The sequence below is a fragment of the Herpailurus yagouaroundi genome, unplaced genomic scaffold, assembly GCF_014898765.1.
Source record: "Herpailurus yagouaroundi ecotype Mexico unplaced genomic scaffold, PumYag 141, whole genome shotgun sequence".
NCBI lineage: Eukaryota > Metazoa > Chordata > Mammalia > Carnivora > Felidae > Herpailurus > Herpailurus yagouaroundi.
Genome location: NW_024412396.1, coordinates 12,579,150 through 12,599,292, shown reverse-complemented (window position 1 = coordinate 12,599,292; position 20,143 = coordinate 12,579,150). Strand labels below are relative to the sequence as shown.

The 20,143-nt window shown below is 44.0% G+C and overlaps 1 long non-coding RNA gene across 2 annotated transcripts in view; it reads left to right on the top strand.

Moving 5' to 3' along the window:
- The first annotated feature begins 3,413 nt into the window (after positions 1-3,413).
- LOC121031635 (uncharacterized) overlaps positions 3,414-20,143 on the top strand; it is a 54,886-nt gene continuing 38,156 nt past the window's right edge. The window contains exons 1-3 of one of the 2 annotated variants that reach the window (XR_005790811.1): positions 3,414-3,543; positions 5,068-5,153; positions 15,529-15,603. This is a non-coding gene — a long non-coding RNA (uncharacterized LOC121031635). The remainder of the gene's footprint in view (positions 3,544-5,067; positions 5,154-15,528; positions 15,604-20,143) is intronic. The other variant, XR_005790812.1, reaches the window with a different exon arrangement.

Genomic DNA, 20,143 nt, shown 5'->3' with positions numbered 1-20,143 from the left:
GGGCAGAGATGAAGAGAGAGAATCCCAAGCAGGCTCTGCACTGTCAATGCAGAGCCCAATGCTGGGCTTGAACTCATGAACTCTGAGATCATGACCTGAGCCAAAACCAAGAGTCAGATGCCTAACTGACTGAGCCACCCAGGTGCCCCCATTTTGCATTCTTTTCTATGCATACAATATATATCATTATCAGTATGGTCTCATACAACTCATAATTTTTATAACATACTTTTTTCTCCTTGTTTTCTTTCTTTTTCCTTTTTTTTTTTTTTTTTTTGCATTGGTCCAGAGAGAGGGTAGAAAAGAGCCTTTAGAATAAACTCTTAAAAATTTTTTTTGACCAAAGTAATGTATGTATGTAATAAAAAAAAGTCAAAACAATACAACTCTTAAACCAAGAAATGTTTTCCATGCCCATCCTACCCCATACTTGATTCCATCTCAGAGGCAACTACTTCTAAATCTTAAAACTTTCTAAATAACAAGCTTATACTGCTGCTTGTCAGTTTTTCAGGTTTAGATATTATGCATTGACTTCCTCTCTGTATGATGGTTTGGTTTCTTACTTTTGTGTCCCCTTGTCTCTTACTCTTCCTTTCCTCCCTTTCTCCAAATATGGTCATAATACTGGTAATATGGATTAAATGAACATTCAGTGATCACATTTCTACAGGCGTGTAAATATCATTAAGGCTGAGCCTCATAGGGTACTGGGATTGTTCTTCCTATTTTATGTAACTCTTTGCCCCTGGAGTTAATACTTGACTTATTTGTGTTTTAATTTGCTTGGTTTACTTGCTTTGTTTTCTATACAGAGCTCTCCCACATAACTGTTAATCACAGCTTGATCTATTATTATTTTTCTCAAGAGAGAAGCCTTCTAGAGGCTCCTGTCTCCCTTCCCCTGTCAGGACTGGTGGCTCTCCAGAACTGCTACATATTTTCCTCACCATTACCTTGGACTTCCCTCCTCTCTCCTGATTTGGATCTCCTAGTTCTGACTCCTGTGTCTTCTTATGTCTTGGTTTACTCTCTTGGTTTTATTGTATATACTATCCAGCAGTGGCCTGAGACTGCTTATATGCTTTTTACCTTACTGCATATAAAGTTCACCCTTTTAATGGATGAGGAAATAAATGTTGGTTTTGTTTTCAACTCAACTCAAACCAAGAAAAGGAATTCATCCCATGTGGAGCCCAACAATTCCTGTTCCCAGAATTAGGGTCAAATTTGTTTTCTTTTGAAATTCAGCAAGCTTTTTACACTTGGAGACTTTGATTTGCATTGACCTTAATCACAGGGCAGTAGGAAAAAATGGAAGAAAAATCTTTATCTGAAAATCTAAGCTGTGACTTTCCTTCTATCAGAGGAAAGAATGGCATAGAGTTTGCTCAATTTAAAGAAAAGGGGAACTCGAACTGAGTATCTTCAGCCCACCCACAGTCTCCCGTCTTGGAGACTCTGGCAGGCGATGTGCAAATTGTCACATGTGGCTGGCCTGGCTCTTTCCCAGATTTCTGCCCTGTATGTGGCCTTTCAGCTCTCAGATGTGGTCCGGTGCTTCGTTTGCCACATTTTGTTTCAGTAAAGCATACAAGCCTTGGACAGGTGCTGGGGATATTGTGGTGGCTTCTGAAATCGTTTCCCAGAAGGCAGTGACTCATCACAGGAAACCCCTTTGTTTTCTCTCTGACCTTCCCTCCGTTTCCTGCTCCACCCATCTGTGCGTGAGTTTTCACATTCCTCACCAACAGACAACAACTTATGTCTAACTTTGGTCAAGAGTGGTAAGTGGAGATAGTTTTGGGAGTATGTTGGGACCACCTCTTCCAATAGCAGTGCCCATAAGGGCAGCTGGCATGTTCCTAATGCCTTGGCATCTCCCCATTGAGGTATGGGTCAATTTCCATTCTATGACTCCTGGAAAATCCCTTTTTCTGTGTCCCTAACCAGATGGACTGTCACGTTGTAAAGGAGGTGGATTGGCTGTCTTAGGCTTTGTAATAAGTGACTGCTTTTGTTCAACTCCTTTTCTAGAAAATATACATCACTGTACACTTAGTAACAAGCGTTTAATTGTTTTTGATGGATGTGAACTAACTCAAAGAGGATGGTTGCAGTTGTTGACCCACAGTGCTTCATATACAGTCAGGGTCTTCAATGGATAAGTGTTGAAATGAATCTTACAGTTCAGATTCCTACATGTTTAGAGTTAGAAGGGAAGTTAGAGACTATCCAGTTTTGCTTCTTCATTGTTTTTAAAGTTTATTTATTTATTTTGAGAGAGAGAGTGTGTGTGTGTGTGAGAGAGAGAGGGAGAGGAGCAGAGAGAGAGAGAGAGAGAATCTCAAGCAGATTTCGTGCTGTCAGTGCAGAGCCTGACATGGAGCTCAAACCCATGAACTGTGAGATCGTGACCTGAGCCGAAACCAAGACTCAGACACTCAACTGACAGAGCCACCCAGGTGCCTCAGCTTTTTCATTTTATAGGCAAGGATCTTGAGGCTCAATGAAGTTACTTTCTCATGGTCACCCACTCAGGTCCTGGCCTCGTTGGTCCTGGCCCTTCTGACACTGTCTATATGCTCATGCCTGCCTCTGTGGGGCTCTCTAGTTGTACTCCAGTCCCCACTTCCAATTGCTCCCCTTCTTCACTCTCTACTACCTTGGAGCCTTCAGCTGGCAGAGAGACCCTTCTGAAAGGTCTCACCCTTCCTCTGTCACTCGATTCCCTGAAGTCCCTCCATGGCCAGGCCTTTTTCCAGACTGCAGGCATGTTCAGACTACTGACTTTGGTTTCCCTTGGCTGAGAATCCATGACTTTCCATGAAGAGTGTGTTTCAAAGTAGTTCTTCAAAAATTCAATGGCACAATACTCACTAAAGAAAATTTGAAGGCACAAACAAGTGTTTTTTAACTTTTCTGGTGTTTTCTTTGGACATTCCCCACCCTAGCCCTCCCTTCCAAGGAATAGGTTGGTTATTTGATTTGTTGTAATCATCATCTTACTCATTCAATTTTGTATCCCGCTACTTTCCACTTGTGTTCTTTCAGTATAACTCTATGGGAGAAGGATTGGGAGCAAATACTAGTCTGCTTTTTTATGAAACCTTCTATTAGAACACTGTTACTTATTTAGAAAAATAGGTTCCTCTCCTTTTTGGTTGGGCAAACAACAATGTTCATGTCCACGGCTATTTTGAGGGGACAGGAAACATGCTCCTTATATCCCCTACATCTTCCTATCTTCCCCACTACCCCATATGGGGGAGCTGGGGTTGAATTCTCTGTCACTGCCAATGGGACACTGTACTTCCTGATAGTCTATGAACCAGAACTCTTCCTCTGCCACCACATCCATGTTCAATCCTTATTTTTTTTTTCTTTCTTAAGTAGGCTTCGTGCCCAGGATGGAGCCCCCTGTGGGGCTTGAACTCATGACCCTGAGATTCAGACCTGAGCTGAGATCAAGAGTCAGACGCTTAACCGACTGAACCACCCAGGTGTCCCCACATTCAATCCTGTCTTCTAGTCTCCATGACGGTAAGAGCTTGACCCCACCCATGATGTTGACCCGTTTGCCATCTCTGATCTCTTGTTTGTTGTGAAGGAATCTGTCATAAAATAATCATCCATGAAGCCTGCACACTGTACAACTCTGTGAAATCAGCAACCAAGTCTTTCTTAAGTCTTTTGCATGTCTCTATATCACCAGTATGATGCCCAGAATACAGAAGACACCTAAGAAATGTACATTGGGTGAATGAATGGGTAACTCTAATTGTGATTGCAGAATAGTCTTCCTTTTTGGTGACTCCAAAAGCAAAGCCACAACTGTGGTGAGGACATTCTCTCCAGAACATTTCCTACCACCAGGGAAAAAACAAACTGAATCAAATACTGAAAGTCAAGAAGGCTGAGAATTATCTTGGATAGGAACAATGGTCCCTGGTTTCTCAGGTTCTTTCTTCTTACTTCTCATAGTCCACAGACCGTGCATATTACAAAATCCTTTTTATCATGTAAGAATCTCAAATGCCTGATTTTTCTTTTGTTATTCTCCTTAATTTTGAAGCAAAAGTGGCTTATTTCCCAAGATAGGAGCAGCAAGCTCCACTTTAAGGGAAAGCCCAAATCTTCATAAATTTTCTTCAACACCTCAAAATCTTGGTCATGGGCTAACCTTGCTTGCGACGTAGAATTGTTTCTCGATGGAAGACTACTAGGCAGTAAAAAAGAATGAACAAAGTGGTAGATACAACAACCTTAATGAATCTCAAAATAATTTTGCTGGTGAAAGAAATCAGAGCAAACATCAGTGTATACTGTATGATTACACTTCTATAAAATTCTAGAAAACGCAAACTAATTTCTAGTGACGGATAGTGGTTGCCTTGTAGGTGGGATGTGAATAAGTAGGAGGCAGGGATTTTTTATAAAAGGACACCGGAAAACTTTGGGATGTGATGGGTATACTCATTATTATGACTGTGGTAATGACTTCACAAGTGTGTGTGTATGTCACAGCTTGTCGAGTTGTACATTGTAAATACGCAAATTTTACTGGATGCCATTTATACACTAATAGAGGTGTTTTTAAAATTGCTTCAAAGAAATGGAGTCCTCTGCCCCACCTTATATTTCCTACCTCACTTTCCAGCTTCCTCCTACTAAAAGGGGATCATACCCAATTTTGTTCCTAACGTGCAGTCAGTCCTTTGTTATGATGGACACTGACAGTTCTTTGCTGCTTCTGGAAGTAAAGAAAGTATTTAAACTGGGTCATTGTTGCCTCCCATGTGATTCTCAGCCCCTCCAGAATGCTATAAAGAAGGTTGCCCTCTTCTCCGGTCTGTAGCCATTTAGGGACTGCTCCCCTCTCCCCCCTCCCCACCATAGCTCCGGTGACAGGTTTTTGAACAAACAGCCACTGTTTGTGTAGCTGGCACTGGCATTACTGCAAGCCTGGGTGGGCCATGACTTCCCAGACCCAATGATAACCATTCTCAGACCTTTCACATGTTTTGAAGATGCTCTTCAAAATACCCATTGGTTTGTTCTACACAGGATGGCCTGAGACAGTGACCTGCCAGTGTTTGCCTGTTCCTTCTCCTACATTTCCTTCATCGCTCTCCAAGGTGCCTTAGGATTAGGTAAGGTCTAAATTAGTAGTAAGAAGTACAGACAGATCTCCTGAGGAAGTCAGCATTATTCTAATGTTAGAGATATTTCTAGAACCTAAGGAAGAATTGGGAATAAGACCTTGGAATATACAGATGTGGGATGTCAATAACCTGCTGAGGTGTTGGCTCTCCTCTCACCTTGCATAGATAAGAGGTTCAGGGTTTAGGTGGTTGAGTAGCAAAGCCCTCAAGTTAGAGCAGGGCTACTCACACCTGTGCTGGTCTGGGAACAAGGTAAGAAGTTGAGAGCAAGTGTTTAGAAACTTTTATAGGAACATGCTAGCATAATTTTATAACTGTTGGATCTAATAAAAAAAGTTGGGCTTATATTTTGCATGCCTTTTACTTTAAACTCTTTTTTAGCAATTTATTTTTATTTTACAAAAGTTGTAGTTCATCGTGGTTTGGAAATTACAAAGAAAATGAACTGGCTCTTCACTACAGATCATTTGAGAACAACTGAGCTAGTTCCATGGCCTCCGGAAGGCGGTTCCGGACAGCTTTCTTCCAAAGACGTGGTGGATGAGCTAGGGAGAGATGTGGACAGTGCCAGGGAAGAGGAGGACAAGGAGTCTCCCTCTGTCTGTAGTTCCTTCTCCTTGACCAAGCTACACACACATCCCTGGGGAAGCATTACACCAAGAACAGCCACAGTTGAGACAAAATTGGAGGAGACCGCAATAAGAGGAGGGACAGGAAAAGCTGTGGTTATCACCTGGAACTCCTGACTTATCAAATGTCCTTTATCATGGACTTTAGGGGCAGGTGGAGGAAGCAGCTGAGAAATAAGGATTTGAGGGGAACCAGAGCTCACCACTCAGCAGTCTGGAATGAGCTGAAATTGTGAGTCCCACTCAAGAGAATTCCCTACATTTAAGATGCTTATATAACCCTGGAGGAGGAGGAGGAGAGAGGCTGTCAATCATTGCCCTGTAATACATGCAGATACACTGACATATTCTTGTGGAATCACTGACTGGAGGAATCGTCCCCAAAGAAGACAGAGAGGGACAGAAAAGCTTTAATGAAAAGAGGTGGGATCAGAAAAGGGCTAAGTGTAAAATGGCTTCATTATCTATCTTAAAATGGGGAGTCTTTACCATCATATTTTAGAGCTGTCTGTGCTGGTCCCTGCTCTGTTTTTGTAGTTAATCATGGTATGAGGTGATACTCAGTTTCCCAGGGGACATAAAATAGACTATTGACCTGCTGGCCTTTGAAGCAGTCGACCGACAACCCCTTTGCTATCCCATATCCTGGAGAGGTGGTAGGATGAAGATGATACCTTTGTCTCGTTGCCTCTCTTACATGACTCAGTATGCCTTCCGTCACTGTTGCTGACAATGATGTGCTCCTTGACTGAGAGGAGAGAATCAGGTTGGGTGGGTTCCGGCTCTTTAATGTGAGAAAAGCTTTTGTGTCTTAGCTTTGGGAAAGAAAGGAAACACCCAGCCCTCTTGTTTTTTTGTTAAATTAGAGGGTGCTTTCTGCCTTGTAAATTCTCCTGAAATATATGTTAGCTTTGCCTTGGTGATGACGCAGACATGTCTGAGTGTGCCTGCTGTGTGGCAATGCATTATTTCTAGTCCGAAGTGTTGGGTCTCAGGAAACGTTGAGATTAGACCTTAGTCTCATGTTGGTTGGTGGTACGCCAGAAAGAGGCGCCTGCAGCATGGTGGGCTGCATCGTAAAGCAGAAGCAAGCTGGAAAACTCGGCTACATTTTCTCCTGTGCCAAATCCAAGTCAGTGACAGTGCGGTCATAGTTACTTACATTCAGGGATGCTTCGCAAGGTCTGGACCCAACTGCAAAGAGTTTTAAAGGACAAGAGTAACATGAAGGCTGTTACCAGCTACCAGACGATGCTATAGTAATTTGTAAAGCCAAGCTGGCCCCTTCTGGGGCGGAAGTGACTGACTCCCTCGATCAGGGAGACCAGGCTGTGGTTCTAGGTCTTTACTTCTCCCAGTTTCCTGCCCTGAAATAGTCAGGGATGGCCTGAAATAAAATTCAACCCACATCCATTGCCCCTGAAAATGTATAATCTGTTTGGCTAACAAGACTGGTCCAGTATGAAACAATGTAAGAAAATATTAGATTGTGGCAAAGATTACAAGTTATACAGGTGTTTCAAGCAAGAGGGGCTGATGTGGGTTTGAGGACTCAGGGAAGGTTCCTGGAAGAGTAGGGCTTGAACTGGCCCAGAGTCCTTCCCTCCTTTGGAATGGGGTTTGCATTCTGGACTTAACGTTGGATGAATAGATAAGATCTCTGGGCCACAAGATGGGGAAAATAACCACTACGTCCTACACTTTCTGTGAGCATTAAATCCTAGCTGAGTAAGTGCTTAGTAATGTTCCCTCTCTTCCTTCCTTTCCATGGCTGCAGGGAGTTCCTTCTGGGATGAATTCCTGGGAATGGTTTACCAATTTAGATGTGAAGCTTAGATCTGCAAGATTGTGATTTCTCCCTGTGGGGAGGCAGTGCCATAAACAAACCAGCAGTCAGTAACTCCTTTTCCTAACCATGCACCCAACTGGGCTAAGTATTTCTCTCTTAAACAAGGAACTCCAAGGCAGAACTTGTGCCCAGAGAGATGCTTTGCCCAAGTACTCACTTGGCTAAAAATACCAGAGTTCTCAATATTAATATTATGATTAATATTAATCAAGTTCTTAAGCAGTACAGCTTCCTTCCTAGCCTCTCTTCATTTATAAACATTTCCCCATTCTGCTATACCCAAAATAGGAAGTCCTAGCTCTGTACTAGAGTATAGTTTTTTTTTATTATTTTTTTTTAATGTTCATTTATTTTGGAGAGAGAAAGAGACAGAGCATGAGTGGGAGAGGGGCAGAGAGGGAGACACAGAATCTGAAGCAGGCTCCAGGCTGTGAGATATCAGCACAGAGCCCGATGTGGGACTTGAACCCACGAACCATGAGATCATGACCTGAGCCGAAGTCAGACGGTTAACCGACTGACCCACCCAGGAGCCCCTATAATTTTTCATTCTGGAAAAACAGCCCTAGGAATATGATGCCTTTAAAGTTTTTTAATCAGTAAGAAATTGGTCAGATAGGGAGGAAGTATAACATGATATATAAGACCATGGACTCTGGATGCAAAGTACCTGGACTTGCTTCCTGGCTCTGCCACTTTACTAGCTACGTGAGTTTGGGCAAATTATTTAATCTCTGGGTGCCTCAGTTTACTCATCTGTCTAGTGGGGAAAATACTTGTGCACAGCTCACAGGGTTGCTGCGATAGGCAAATGAGTTAAGATTTATGTCAAGCACTTAGAGCAGTAAGTGGTCAATGTAAGTAGTAAACATGTGTTGGCCATAGTGAATATTATTATGTCCTAGTGAAATGGGGAGAAGGAATGTTTCAGGCCTTGATGGATGCTGTGCCCTAAAGAAAGGGCACCAAGACAGCCAGCACTCATGGGGCCTGGTAACAATGGGAGGCATAGAAAAGAACACTCTGAGGGAGATAGGGACCCAAGTGCCAAATCCTAATGAGGTCATGTTTGACCACTGACATTGAAATTCCCATCGGAGTGCCCATTAGAATTGGACAGTCTCCGTTCTAGAGCCTGGAATCCCTGGATACGGCCTCTCTGCCAGCCCGGCCCAAGGCTTGTTTTGATGAGGGTGACATGCTAACACAGGACTGAGTCAATAACAGGCCCTTTGTTGTGTCTCCTGGACCTCTGGATGCCACTGTACGGACACGTCCAGCTTGGCTGGCAGCTGGCATCTTAAGGGTTCAGGTTGTTATCAGATGGGCACTCACTAAGCGGAGTCCCTCCCGATCTGGCGGCATGTGCTTTTGCGCACGTAGCCCGCATACCTCATATCTCTGCCTGGGCAATTACATCCCAGCCACCCTGCCCCATTCCAAGGCAGCCAGAGCCAGCTGGGACAGTGCTTGGGGAGGGAGCCAGGTGTTTTTCCCTTTCATCCTTTTTGATTCCGTAGGCATTTTCTCCTAAGCTTGGCTCTAACTGCAATGTCCAACGTAGAAAAACAAATCCAAAAGGCAGGAGCTAAGCTAGATCTGCGCATGGTGCTGCATTTTGCTGTTCGGAAACGAAGCCAAAAGGCACAGCCTCTGTCCTCCGGGACAGAACACCTATAAGCAGCATGTCCTTTCCCCAGCTGCTGCCCGCCAAGTTAGGGTACTCCATATATCTGCATATGAGTGGTTCACTGTCTGGTCTGATGTTCAGATCTATATTTAAGCACTAGTGTGGGTTTTGGAATCCAAGTGTGTAACGTGCACGTCTGGGCATGGTCTCTTGGCCAGGCCTGAGGGTTTTCAACCCACTCGGCTGGTCCCCAAAGCTGGCCTCTTGCATCATAAGTGATCCCACGCAGTTCTGATGACATATGGTTTACGACAATTCACCCTGGTTTGGGAAATCTCCCTGCTAATGTTTTCTTATCTTGGCAGAGAGAGAACCATGTTAGAATACTAGCAATTGGTACCATTTATTGAACACATGCCATGCCCCAGGCAGCTTGCTAAGGGTGCTTTACACAGTGATTTCCCACAGTCTTCCTGCCAGCGCTCCAGTGGAGGTAGAGTGATCAGCTCTGCCTTACACATGAGGACACTGAAACGTGGTGATGTTAGGTAACTTGCTCAAGGCCACTCAGGTAGGAGGTGGGAATGCCAGTATTTGAACCAGGCGTTCTGATCCCCAGCACGTTCCTACTCACCATAGTGCCCACTGCTGTGGTGTCTCTCTGCATGCACATCTTCAAGGATTAATTCAATGCCCAAGAATGATCATCGTCATTATTATCATTAGTTTAATCAGTCAGCAGCATACAGAACCTTCTCCCTGGTTGATACTTTGGGCTAATCTGCTACATCCTTGATGTTGGTATAATAATGCAAAAATTAAGTTGTTTCCTTATTGATTTCTATTACTTTGATCCGACAGATATTTAGTGAGCATTTGCTTTGTGCCGGGTATTATACTGGACCTAGGAAAGAGGGCCATTACACAGTACTTGCTTTCAAAGAACCACACGGTAGAAAAATAAATAATCTTCCTAATTCCCAAGATGGCCCACAAGGCCTTCTGAAATGGGCCCTGCCTTCCTCCCCAGTTTCATTGCTTTGCATTCTCTGCCTTTGTGTCCTTTTGTTTGTTGAGCTTCCTCCCGTCTCAGAGCCTTTGCACCCTCTGTTCCATCAGCCTGAAATACTCCACACGTTTGCCCTCTTAACTCCTCCTCACCCTTCAGATCTCATCTGAAATCACTCTTCTTTAGGGGATTCTCTCACAAGCCTATAGATTAGGTCAGGTTCCCCCTATTAAATCTTATCATAGCTCCCTCCCCCCCCCCTTTAAATTTTTGTAATTATTTAATTAATCCACCAGCTCCTTAAGGGCATGAATAATGCTATTGTTGTTCAGCACCAGTCTCGTAACACACAGTAGGTGCACATCAAGTACTCTGACGTGAATGGGGATTATAAACAATTTATTAGAGCAAAAACTGGAATGTGTTAGTCCCCAGTCCTCCAAGAATCAGACATCAAGACAGGATTAAACGTGCCAGGATTTTATTAGGGAGGGAAGTTGGGAGGGTCATCAGACTGTGAAGCAAGTATGATCCTAGAGTGAAGAAGGGAAGAAAGGAAGGTGGGGAGGACCATCATATATATTCTGGTGCAGCCTGGGGAAAGTTCTGGGAGGCCAGCCAAAGTTGGACATCAGAGGGGTGACCCCTCTCCCCCATGGAACAGCGTGCTTCGAATCCCCGTCGCCTTCACTGATTGGCTGGGAGTGCCATGGGAGGCGTGGTCTGGCAGCAGGACGTGGTGTTCAGAGGCAGCTGCAGGTGCTCCTTGAGTAGCTTCCTGCTCTTTGAGGGGCAAGTCTGAGGGGCTAGTTCTTCTGACTGTCATGTGACAGCTCCAAGACGAGGGGGGATGACACCCAACTGATAGGGTGGATGGAGATTACCAAATGTATGGCTTCCACAAAAGGGCAGGAAATCTTGATTTTGAGGCTCAGCAAGTATTTATTGAACACACACTATTCTTTGACACCGAGGAGGACACAATGGAATTGGCTATCCGCCGGCTCTCCTCGAACAGATTGAAGCTAGCTAAAAGACAAAGTAAGTTCACATGCCTGCTTCCTGAGCCTCAGCTTCCTTGCTTCTAAGATGAAGATAACTGCAATCTAGCTTGTGTGATGTGTGACAGGTAGATCTAGGGGCTTCTGTGAATAGGGTTGGGGCTCCGCAAACAAGATTTGAACGAATTTAAATAATAACAATTCATTGCCTTCCTCAATTTTTCAAGCTTTTCTAGTCACTTCAGCAGGGCTGATGAGTTTTCTAAGTTTTCGAAGAAACTTTTGGCTTGGGATGCCTGCCTTCTTTGTAATTACTCTCATCAACAGTCCCCTGGGGCTTTTTCTTTAAGAATATTTCAAGTAGAGGGGCGCCTGGGTGGCGCAGTCGGTTAAGCGTCCGACTTCAGCCAGGTCACGATCTCGCACTCCGTGAGTTCGAGCCCCGTGTCAGGCTCTGGGCGGATGGCTCGGAGCCTGGAGCCTGTTTCCGATTCTGTGTCTCCCTCTCTCTCTGCCCCTCCCCCGTTCATGCTCTGTCTCTCTCTGTCCCAAAAATAAATAAAAACGTTGAAAAAAATTAAAAAAAAAAAGAATATTTCAAGTAGAAGAACCGCAGTTTAAGTATGTGATCAGCACTAAAGGAAGATTTAGTGTCGAGTTACTACATTGAAGGAAATCTCTGGGAAAAGGCTCTGTGTACTTGGCTCAGTGAGCTCACTTCAGGGGTTGGTTTCTTAACTCTTAACCCCAAGGCAGTGTTCAGTTTGTTCTGTTACAGTACAGTCATTGGGACATTGCTTAATCAGGTCCTTTCCATAGGTGAAGGCTGTGGATCCCTGAGGGAACTGGAGATGTGGGGTGGGGTGGATCTCCTCCCTTTTCCTCACTGCCAGAGCAAGGGGGTGGTCTGCCTTTGCCTTTCCCCATTCCCAGCACCCTTCTCATATATTCCTTTTTCGATACATTTCCCCCCTTCAGTTTGCCCCCAAATGAATCCTATCTTGGTTTCACTTGTTGGGTTGGCCTGTTCTTTCTAGGAATGGGTTTTAATTCACAACTGTTTCCCAAGCAAGTAAATAGTAAATGCAGATACTGTGCCTCAGTATTCTCGTATATAGAATGAGGGGAATAGGGGCGCCTGGGTGGTTCAGTCGGTTAAGTGTTGGACTCTTGATTCTGGCTTGGGTCATGATCTCACTGTTTGTGGGATCAAGCCCTGTGTAGGGCTCTGTGATGACAGCACAGAGCCTGCTTGGGATTCTGTCTCCTTCTCCTCTGCGCCCCCCCCCCCCCCCCCCATGTGTGCATTCATGGTCTCTCTATCTCTCTCAAAGTAAATAAAGAAACTTAAAAAAAAAAAAAACAAGAATGAGGGGAATAGACTGGCTAAGGCATAAGATGTATATATGAAATGTGAACTACTCTAAAAAAAAGTATCATGGGAATGAAGAAGAAATAGGTTTTCTGGGTGAGGAGGCAGCATTTTATCCCAGATTCAGTGTTAATCATTGAGAAAGGAGTGAAAGAGACCCCATACTGATGAAGTAGCCTGAGCAACAGCAAGGTGTGTTTGCCATGCCCCGCGGAGACAGGTAATTTGTAATGGCTGGAAGATACGGAGGGATCCGAGGACAGATGAGAAGAAAAAAGTGAGATGGTGGGTAAGCTATGGCAGTCCTTGAAAAGCTCGTTCAGGAACATCATAGGTCAAGGAGAACCATTGATGTTTTGGAAGCAAGGGGACAAAGTTTGAGCTATTTAGGAAAAAATACCTAAAGGACAAAAAACGAGGCAGAGTAATACAGTAATTTAGGTGAGAGAATCATTTCTGTAGAAATGAAAATAAGAGGGCAGATCTGAGAGGTAGAATGATGGGGGAGTAGAGAAGAAGATGGTTTTGAAGGTAACCCAAGGTTTCAAGTCCATGTATACTGGGTCAGGGAGGGACACCACCGAGTAGGGGAACTGAAGACAAGATGTCTGCTAAGCTGAGAATGGGTATCTTCACAACAGATCATGTTGCATTTGACGGGTTGGCCAGATATGAGTCTGGATATGATACTGGAAGTTCAGATCCGGAGATCAAGAATGTGGTCAGAGCTGAAGATGAAGATATGGGAGTTGTCATCACAGGGATAGTAGTTGAAAGGGCAAGTTGTTTCGCTTCCTCAATCACCTAAAGAAAAGCATGGGTTTCCAGTTGTATGGGTGAGAGCAGGTGGAGGGATGGTCTCTGGTGCCGGGATGGCTCGTCCTGATCCCCGCAACACAGTCCTTGGATCTTTGAGATTCCAAGAAAAGGGCATGTTAGCCTTATCCTCCTTCACTTAGCACAGCTTCGCCTCTTGTCCCTCAGTTGTCCAGCTTCTAATTCTGCAAACAACAGCTGGAGAGCGTGAGTGAGGGCCAACTCGGCAGCTGTGTGTTGGGAATCAAGAAGGCATCCAGGATGAAGATACTGTCTGGCTACAGCTGCTGCCAAGATGGGTGTGTGTGTGTGTCAGAGAGAGAGAGAGGGAGGGAGGGGGGAGGGAGAGAGAGAGAGAAAGAGAGAGAGAGAGAGAGAGAGAGAGAGAGAGAGAGACAGTGATGGGGGTACTCATAGCCGGGAGTGGGTAAAAATTGCTGACCAACTTTCTTTTAATGGTGGTAAATGGAATATTCTTAAAAAGTTTTAATTCTGTACCAGAGAAGATTTCACTTTGTATTTGATTCCAAATCCTAGTGATTGGAAAATCAGAAATCTACCTTTCTGGATCCTCCAATTGCTCACGACCATGCTTTGCACACACACCCTGGCTGCCCTGGCAGCTGAGTGTGCTCAAACACTCTGGGGTTGGCTGGAAGCTGCCTCTAGGCTGGTGCCTCAAGGAGGGATCTAGAAATATGTGAAAAGATTAAAAGTTCAAGAAAAGGCTGTTGTTTCCAATCCCAGTTGAAGAGAGGCCTCTTCCTGGAAAGTGATAAGGGATTTGTGCATGTGGTTTTGTTCCTGGCCAAACATAAGTCTTGAGCTGGGTAGTGTGTTTCTAATCATAATTTGGATTACCCCTCACACTAACCAAATGCTTGGTTGTCTGAGGAGGCCAATCCTCAGGCCCCAGAGAGACATGACAAACCTCCACCAAAAAGCTAGGAAACTCCCGGCCAGTAGGCACATTCTGAGACTGGTAGGCTACAACTGCAGTCTCTCTGTGCTGGGAAAGGCTGGAAATTACTGTTCACAGTGTGTGGGCTTCTGCAGCCTGGAGCTGTCCCCTTTGGTCACTGTTGATATACTCCTCTCAGGGACCAGCTGGAAATGGCTGGCTCAGGCCAAGCTGAGCCACTGGGGCCATGTGGGGTTTGGAGGCGGGGCTCCCAGAAGGAAGCCAGAATGAATATTGAGACACCAGTGGCTCCCAGGTTTCTCCCAGGTCTTTTTTTGGCAGATAGGAGAGAAAACCAAAGAGGTAGGGCAAGCTAAGTAAGAGTTAGCATAAAAGCCTCTTAGGGGCGCCTGGGTGGCTCAGTCAGTTAAGCATCCGACTTTGGCTCAGGTTACAGCTGTGAGTTTAAGCCCCACATCAGGCTCTGTGCTGACAGCTCAGAGCCTGGAGCCCGCTTCGGATTCTGTGTCTCCCTCTGTATCTCTGCCCCTCCCCTGCTCACACTCTGTCTCTCTCTCTCAAAAATAAACACACATTAAAAAAAGTTAGCCTCTTAGATCATCCATATTCATTAAGACAGTTACTATGAGTTTGCAGTTCACTGTTGAGGGCCACACAAATTTTTGCTGATTTTGAATGTAGCCAACTTTTAAGAACAATGTCACCCAATTTGGAAATGCAGAGTTCTTTATGAAGGAAGCCCTGCACTTCAAGAGTACAAAATGGGCTAGGAAATGAGAAAAGGGTGGTTTTGCTAAGTCAGGATATGGGAGGCTTAGAGAAGATAAATGAATAAAAGGCAGGCAATTTCACAAATGAAAATGGATTCCATTTCATTAATGATGTGCAGGAAAACTTTACGTGATTATTAACACTTATGGCATACAGATGACATGGGCCCCACCCCCGCTGTGAGCATAGGACAGGATGTGAATTCCACTGCTTTGTCACCATTGAAACCTTTCTCTCTCCCTCTCCCTCTCTCTTCCCCGGCCCCCTCAGTCCCCACACGTGCATACATGTGGTGTGGTTTCAAAAGAAATGTTGGTGGTAGTTTAGAGGGCAAGACATATAATTGTTGTGTTTCTCTTTTCAGCTCTTAGGAGGAAAATACCTAAGAAGAGGTGATTAATCACTGTCTGAAAAGTGCTTTGAGATCCTCTGAAGAAAGGTAATTACAAGTATGAGACGTTGTTCCTGGATGTGTGATTACATGTGATTATATGTTAGAGTGGTGCTAGACTGCTTCAAATGCATTCCTCTCCTACATCTCCAAACAGGAGAGGGCTGGGATGTGGGAGGGGGGAGGGACTAGGAGGAAGAGGAGCTATTGGAACAAAGACCATATGTAGCGTTTCATGTCAAGCGGGAGGAAGCCAGCCTGGGGACCTGGGGTCTATGCAGAAGATGGACATTTGAGAGCGGAACCAGGACTTTCCTCTGTTCCCCGGGAGAGTTTGTCTTCCCACCCCTTTACAATCCGTACTCTGTGGACTTTTAGGGTGATCTCTTTGTTCAGGTTTTCCCCAAGAAGTCAATGACTGTGTGTCATCACAGGGGAAACCACCTTCAGTTTTCCAAGAGAACTGGAGGATTATTTTCCAGGTAATTGTTACGTGGGCAATAATCATTGATCATTAAAACCTTTATTATTCCCTGTACTTAAGGAGCTGCTTTTCTTAGAAAGTCCCATATCTTCTCTCCAACCACGTCGTATTTTAAGAGGAGGGGGGCTCTAATGTGCAGTATGTAGCCAGAGTGAGACCACCTCTCAGACTGTCAGCGGTCTCTGACCTCAGGGGCCCAGAAGCAGTAGAGGGTGTTGGTTAAACCTCAGATCCAGAGCCGGCTTGAATTCTGGACCTGCTGCTCCTACTCACAGCACTTGAGGCACGTTATTCAAGCCCTCAGAGTCATGGTTTCTTCATTTGTAAATTGTTTAGTAATGGTATCTACTTCTTTGAGTTATTGTGAGCATTCAAAGAGTAATTGTACATAACACAGGGCTTCGTAGGTTGGAAGGGCCAAGTAAGTGTTTGCTGTTGAAGCTTCTGTTGCTGCTACTACTATTTCCTAAGAAACTACAGGCTCGTTTAGAACAAATTATTTAGAGCAAATGACTACTACTGCCATCATTAACAAAGTCTCCTAAAGAACTAAAGGTTGATTTAAAGCAAAATGCTCAAGCAGCTAAGATTATTTTTGGCACTCTTCCACTTCTGTTCTCAGTTTCTCCCTTTTTGTTTTGGTTTTTCCAAATTTCTGACACATTACCAGGGCTTAAAGTTTTAGTGATGTGTTCCACATATGCCCTATGAATGTAAGCGACTTAAGGTACAGATACCTCCAAGGATGAATTCAAGGAGACTGAAAGCTGGACTTTTTTGTGAAAAGCAAAGTAATAAAACTTACCAACCTCTCGAACTTTGAAGCTGGACTTGAGGGACCATCTAGTTCAAACCCAGCTTAGTCAAAGGACTCACCTTTGGAGGCGGGCATAGTTGGTTGATCGAAGAATGGGATTTGAGTCTTGGGTTAAGTTAGACTTAAATTAAGAGCTATGATCACGTAAAACATGGTATGACTGCTTGTGAAGCTACTTCTCCTGAACTACCCTGTGGCAATGTGCCATTGGTCTCCATAAAAAGATGTTATAAGATTGCCCATAAAACTGTATTTTGTGCACTAAAGGAGATGTAGCTGAAGCGTCCTCCTGGTCTCTTTATGAAAACACTCGAGGGGCGCCTGGGTGGCGCAGTCGGTTAAGCGTCCGACTTCAACCAGGTCACGATCTCGTGGTCCGTGAGTTCGAGCCCCGCGTCAGGCTCTGGCTGATGGCTCGGAGCCTGGAGCCTGTTTCCAATTCTGTGTCTCCCTCTCTCTCTGCCCCTCCCCCGTTCATGCTCTGTCTCTCTCTGTCCCAAAAATAAATAAACGTTAAAAAAAAAAAAAAAAAAAGAAAACACTCGAGTGGCCATACCATTCAGTTCTAAGTACCGGAAACAGCTGGCACTTCTGGAACAACTGTTTGTTTTCATCTGATGAACGTCGTGAACGTTTTATGTGATCATTGATCATGTGATTAATGCTTGTCGCACTGGCTGCTAGGAAGCTCAAGGTCAAATTGATATTCCACCTCTATGAATAGAAGCCAATAGCTACTACAAATTTCAGATGTTCACTGCTGCTGAAAACTTTATAGCTCCTTTTCCTAAGCTGTGCTCACTACAGTAAGCTGGGAACACATCCTATGACACAATGGATATTTCTAGGGGGAAAAGGGAGTTTTGGTGCACTTTATATTGCACACTTTGCTTCCTTCTTGGATGTTCTTGATGCTTATATGGGTATCTTAAATGTTCTGAGAAGCCTGATAGTTTCAAATCAAATACAAAGAAAAAAAACCTTTTTAAACCTGTACTTGTAAAACTTGTTTGACCGCAGAATCCTTTAAAAATGTTATCTCCGAAGTCTAGTTTTATTTGAAATATGTTTTGGGAAATGCTACCTCTCAGTAACATGTAATCAAATCCTGTTTTTTGGATTTATGTCAGTACACAGGTTGGTTCTTGACTTGAGTCTTCCTACTTTTGCATAGCAAGGAGAGAGTTCAGGTGTGTATATTAGATCAGTCAACTGATGAGGTCCCTTTGAGCTCAAAAATTTGGTGATTCCTGATTAACAAATGAAGAAAAGTTTTTCACAAGTGTCTGCTTATGGAATTAAGAATTTAAGTTTACTGACATGAAGACTAAAGGTAGAAATTAAAACATTGTGTAATATTTCTGACATTCTTTGTTATATCTAATCTAAAAGATTGCTTTAAATATCACGTTTTTAGGGGCGCCTGAGTGGCTGAGTTGGTTAAGCATCTGACTCTTGATTTTGGCTCAGGTCATAATGTCACGGTTCATGAGTTCAAGCCCCACATTGGGCTTTGTGCTGACAGTGCGGAGCCTGCTTGGAATTCTCTCTCTCTTTCTCTCTGTCCCTACCTTACTCATGCTCCCTCTCTCTCCCTCTCTCTCTCTCTCTCAAAATAAATAAATAAGCTTGAAAAACAATTTTTTAAAAAAATCATATTTTTAAAAACAACCCCCAGGGATATAAAACAAAGATAAAAATTTCCTTTGAAAAGCATCAAAGTCAAAAAGTTATAAAATTTTCATCTGAACTCCTGTTTGGTTGTAGAATTTAACCCCTCTCCTTGCTGCTTTGATAAAGGCTTACATAATCGGGATGATGCAACTTCATGGTGTATCTTTTTTTTTTTTTTAAATAATTGATTATTTGCTGTACTTCTTTTTTTTTTTTAATTTTTTTTTCAACGTTTTTTTATTTATTTTTGGGACACAGAGAGACAGAGCATGAACGGGCGAGGGGCAGAGAGAGAGGGAGACACAGAATCAGAAACAGGCTCCAGGCTCTGAGCCATCAGCCCAGAGCCCGACGCGGGGCTCGAACTCCCGGACCGCGAGATCGTGACCTGGCTGAAGTCGGATGCTTAACCGACTGCGCCACCCAGGCGCCCCCTTCATGGTGTATCTTGAGGGGATTGTGCAACTAGGTTTACTCCTCAGACGTGTGCCCCATGCAGAGCCTGTGACGTTCATTTCACAGGCACCTTTGCCTTTAAGATCCCTTCCTCTCCACTCTCCATTAAAACTCAACAAACAAAAACAACAGCAAGGACCTCAAACCCCAGCCACATATATATTACTTGGGTGGGAGCCTGGGACCTGCCTTAGACAACGTACTCAACTTCTGGGGTGGCTTCATCCCTTTGACCGGTGAGCTAGACCCAAGGGGACATTTTGCGAAGGAAAATCACCTTCAAAGAGAAGGGATAGGCTGCAGGGAGAAAGCATAGGAGCTCCTGCTCAGGTCCTTGGTTGACATTCATCTCCTTCGGCAGCCTACCTAACATGTCACCGTAAACCCAGCGGCTTTCATTGCCTTTCTCTTTGTGTATGACTGTGGAAGCTGCGCGATTTTGTTATTGCTCTGGGCCACTTGTCTCTCCGATTGTATTTCTGTGCTTATCCTCCATGTTTGACAATGCCTACCATGTATCAGGTATTATGTCACAAAATTGCCTATGCCCCTGTCCTTGACCTTGAGGAGTTCACAGGTTAGAAGAGCAGATGGGCACTAGAAACAGTTTCCATTCAATGTGACAAAGACTCCAAAAGAGCCATGTATAATGGCCAGGGAGGCAGTAACGGAGGTGACATTCGAGTCAAGTCTTAGAGAATGTGTTAGACACTGATTTTTCCATTAATAGAATTACTTTTCTGCTTAATGGCAACCAGCCTGCTAGAAGGAGAAGTATAAACCAATAACTTGCTTTGGATTAACTCAGGAGACTGACAGAACCTATTAGCTAAAGGCTAGACTCTTATTTCAAGCAATTCAGTGAATGTTCAGGCCTTAATCATTTCAGTTATCAGAGGACCAGACCATCTGGAAAGTAGACTCTCTAGAACTTACTCTCAAGTTTCCCTGATGTAAAACACGTTCTAAGTATAGTCTTTGATTTTGGAAATTCCTAGGATTAGCTTTGGTGTGTGTTCAATAATACCTCGTTTTCCAATCTCATGGCAGATAGAAAATAAGTGGCATATTTAAATGGCTGTATAGATGAAAATAAGGCTCATTAGTGAAGAACTGGTTTTAATTTAAATTTCAGAGGAAATTTTGCAAAGTGCAAG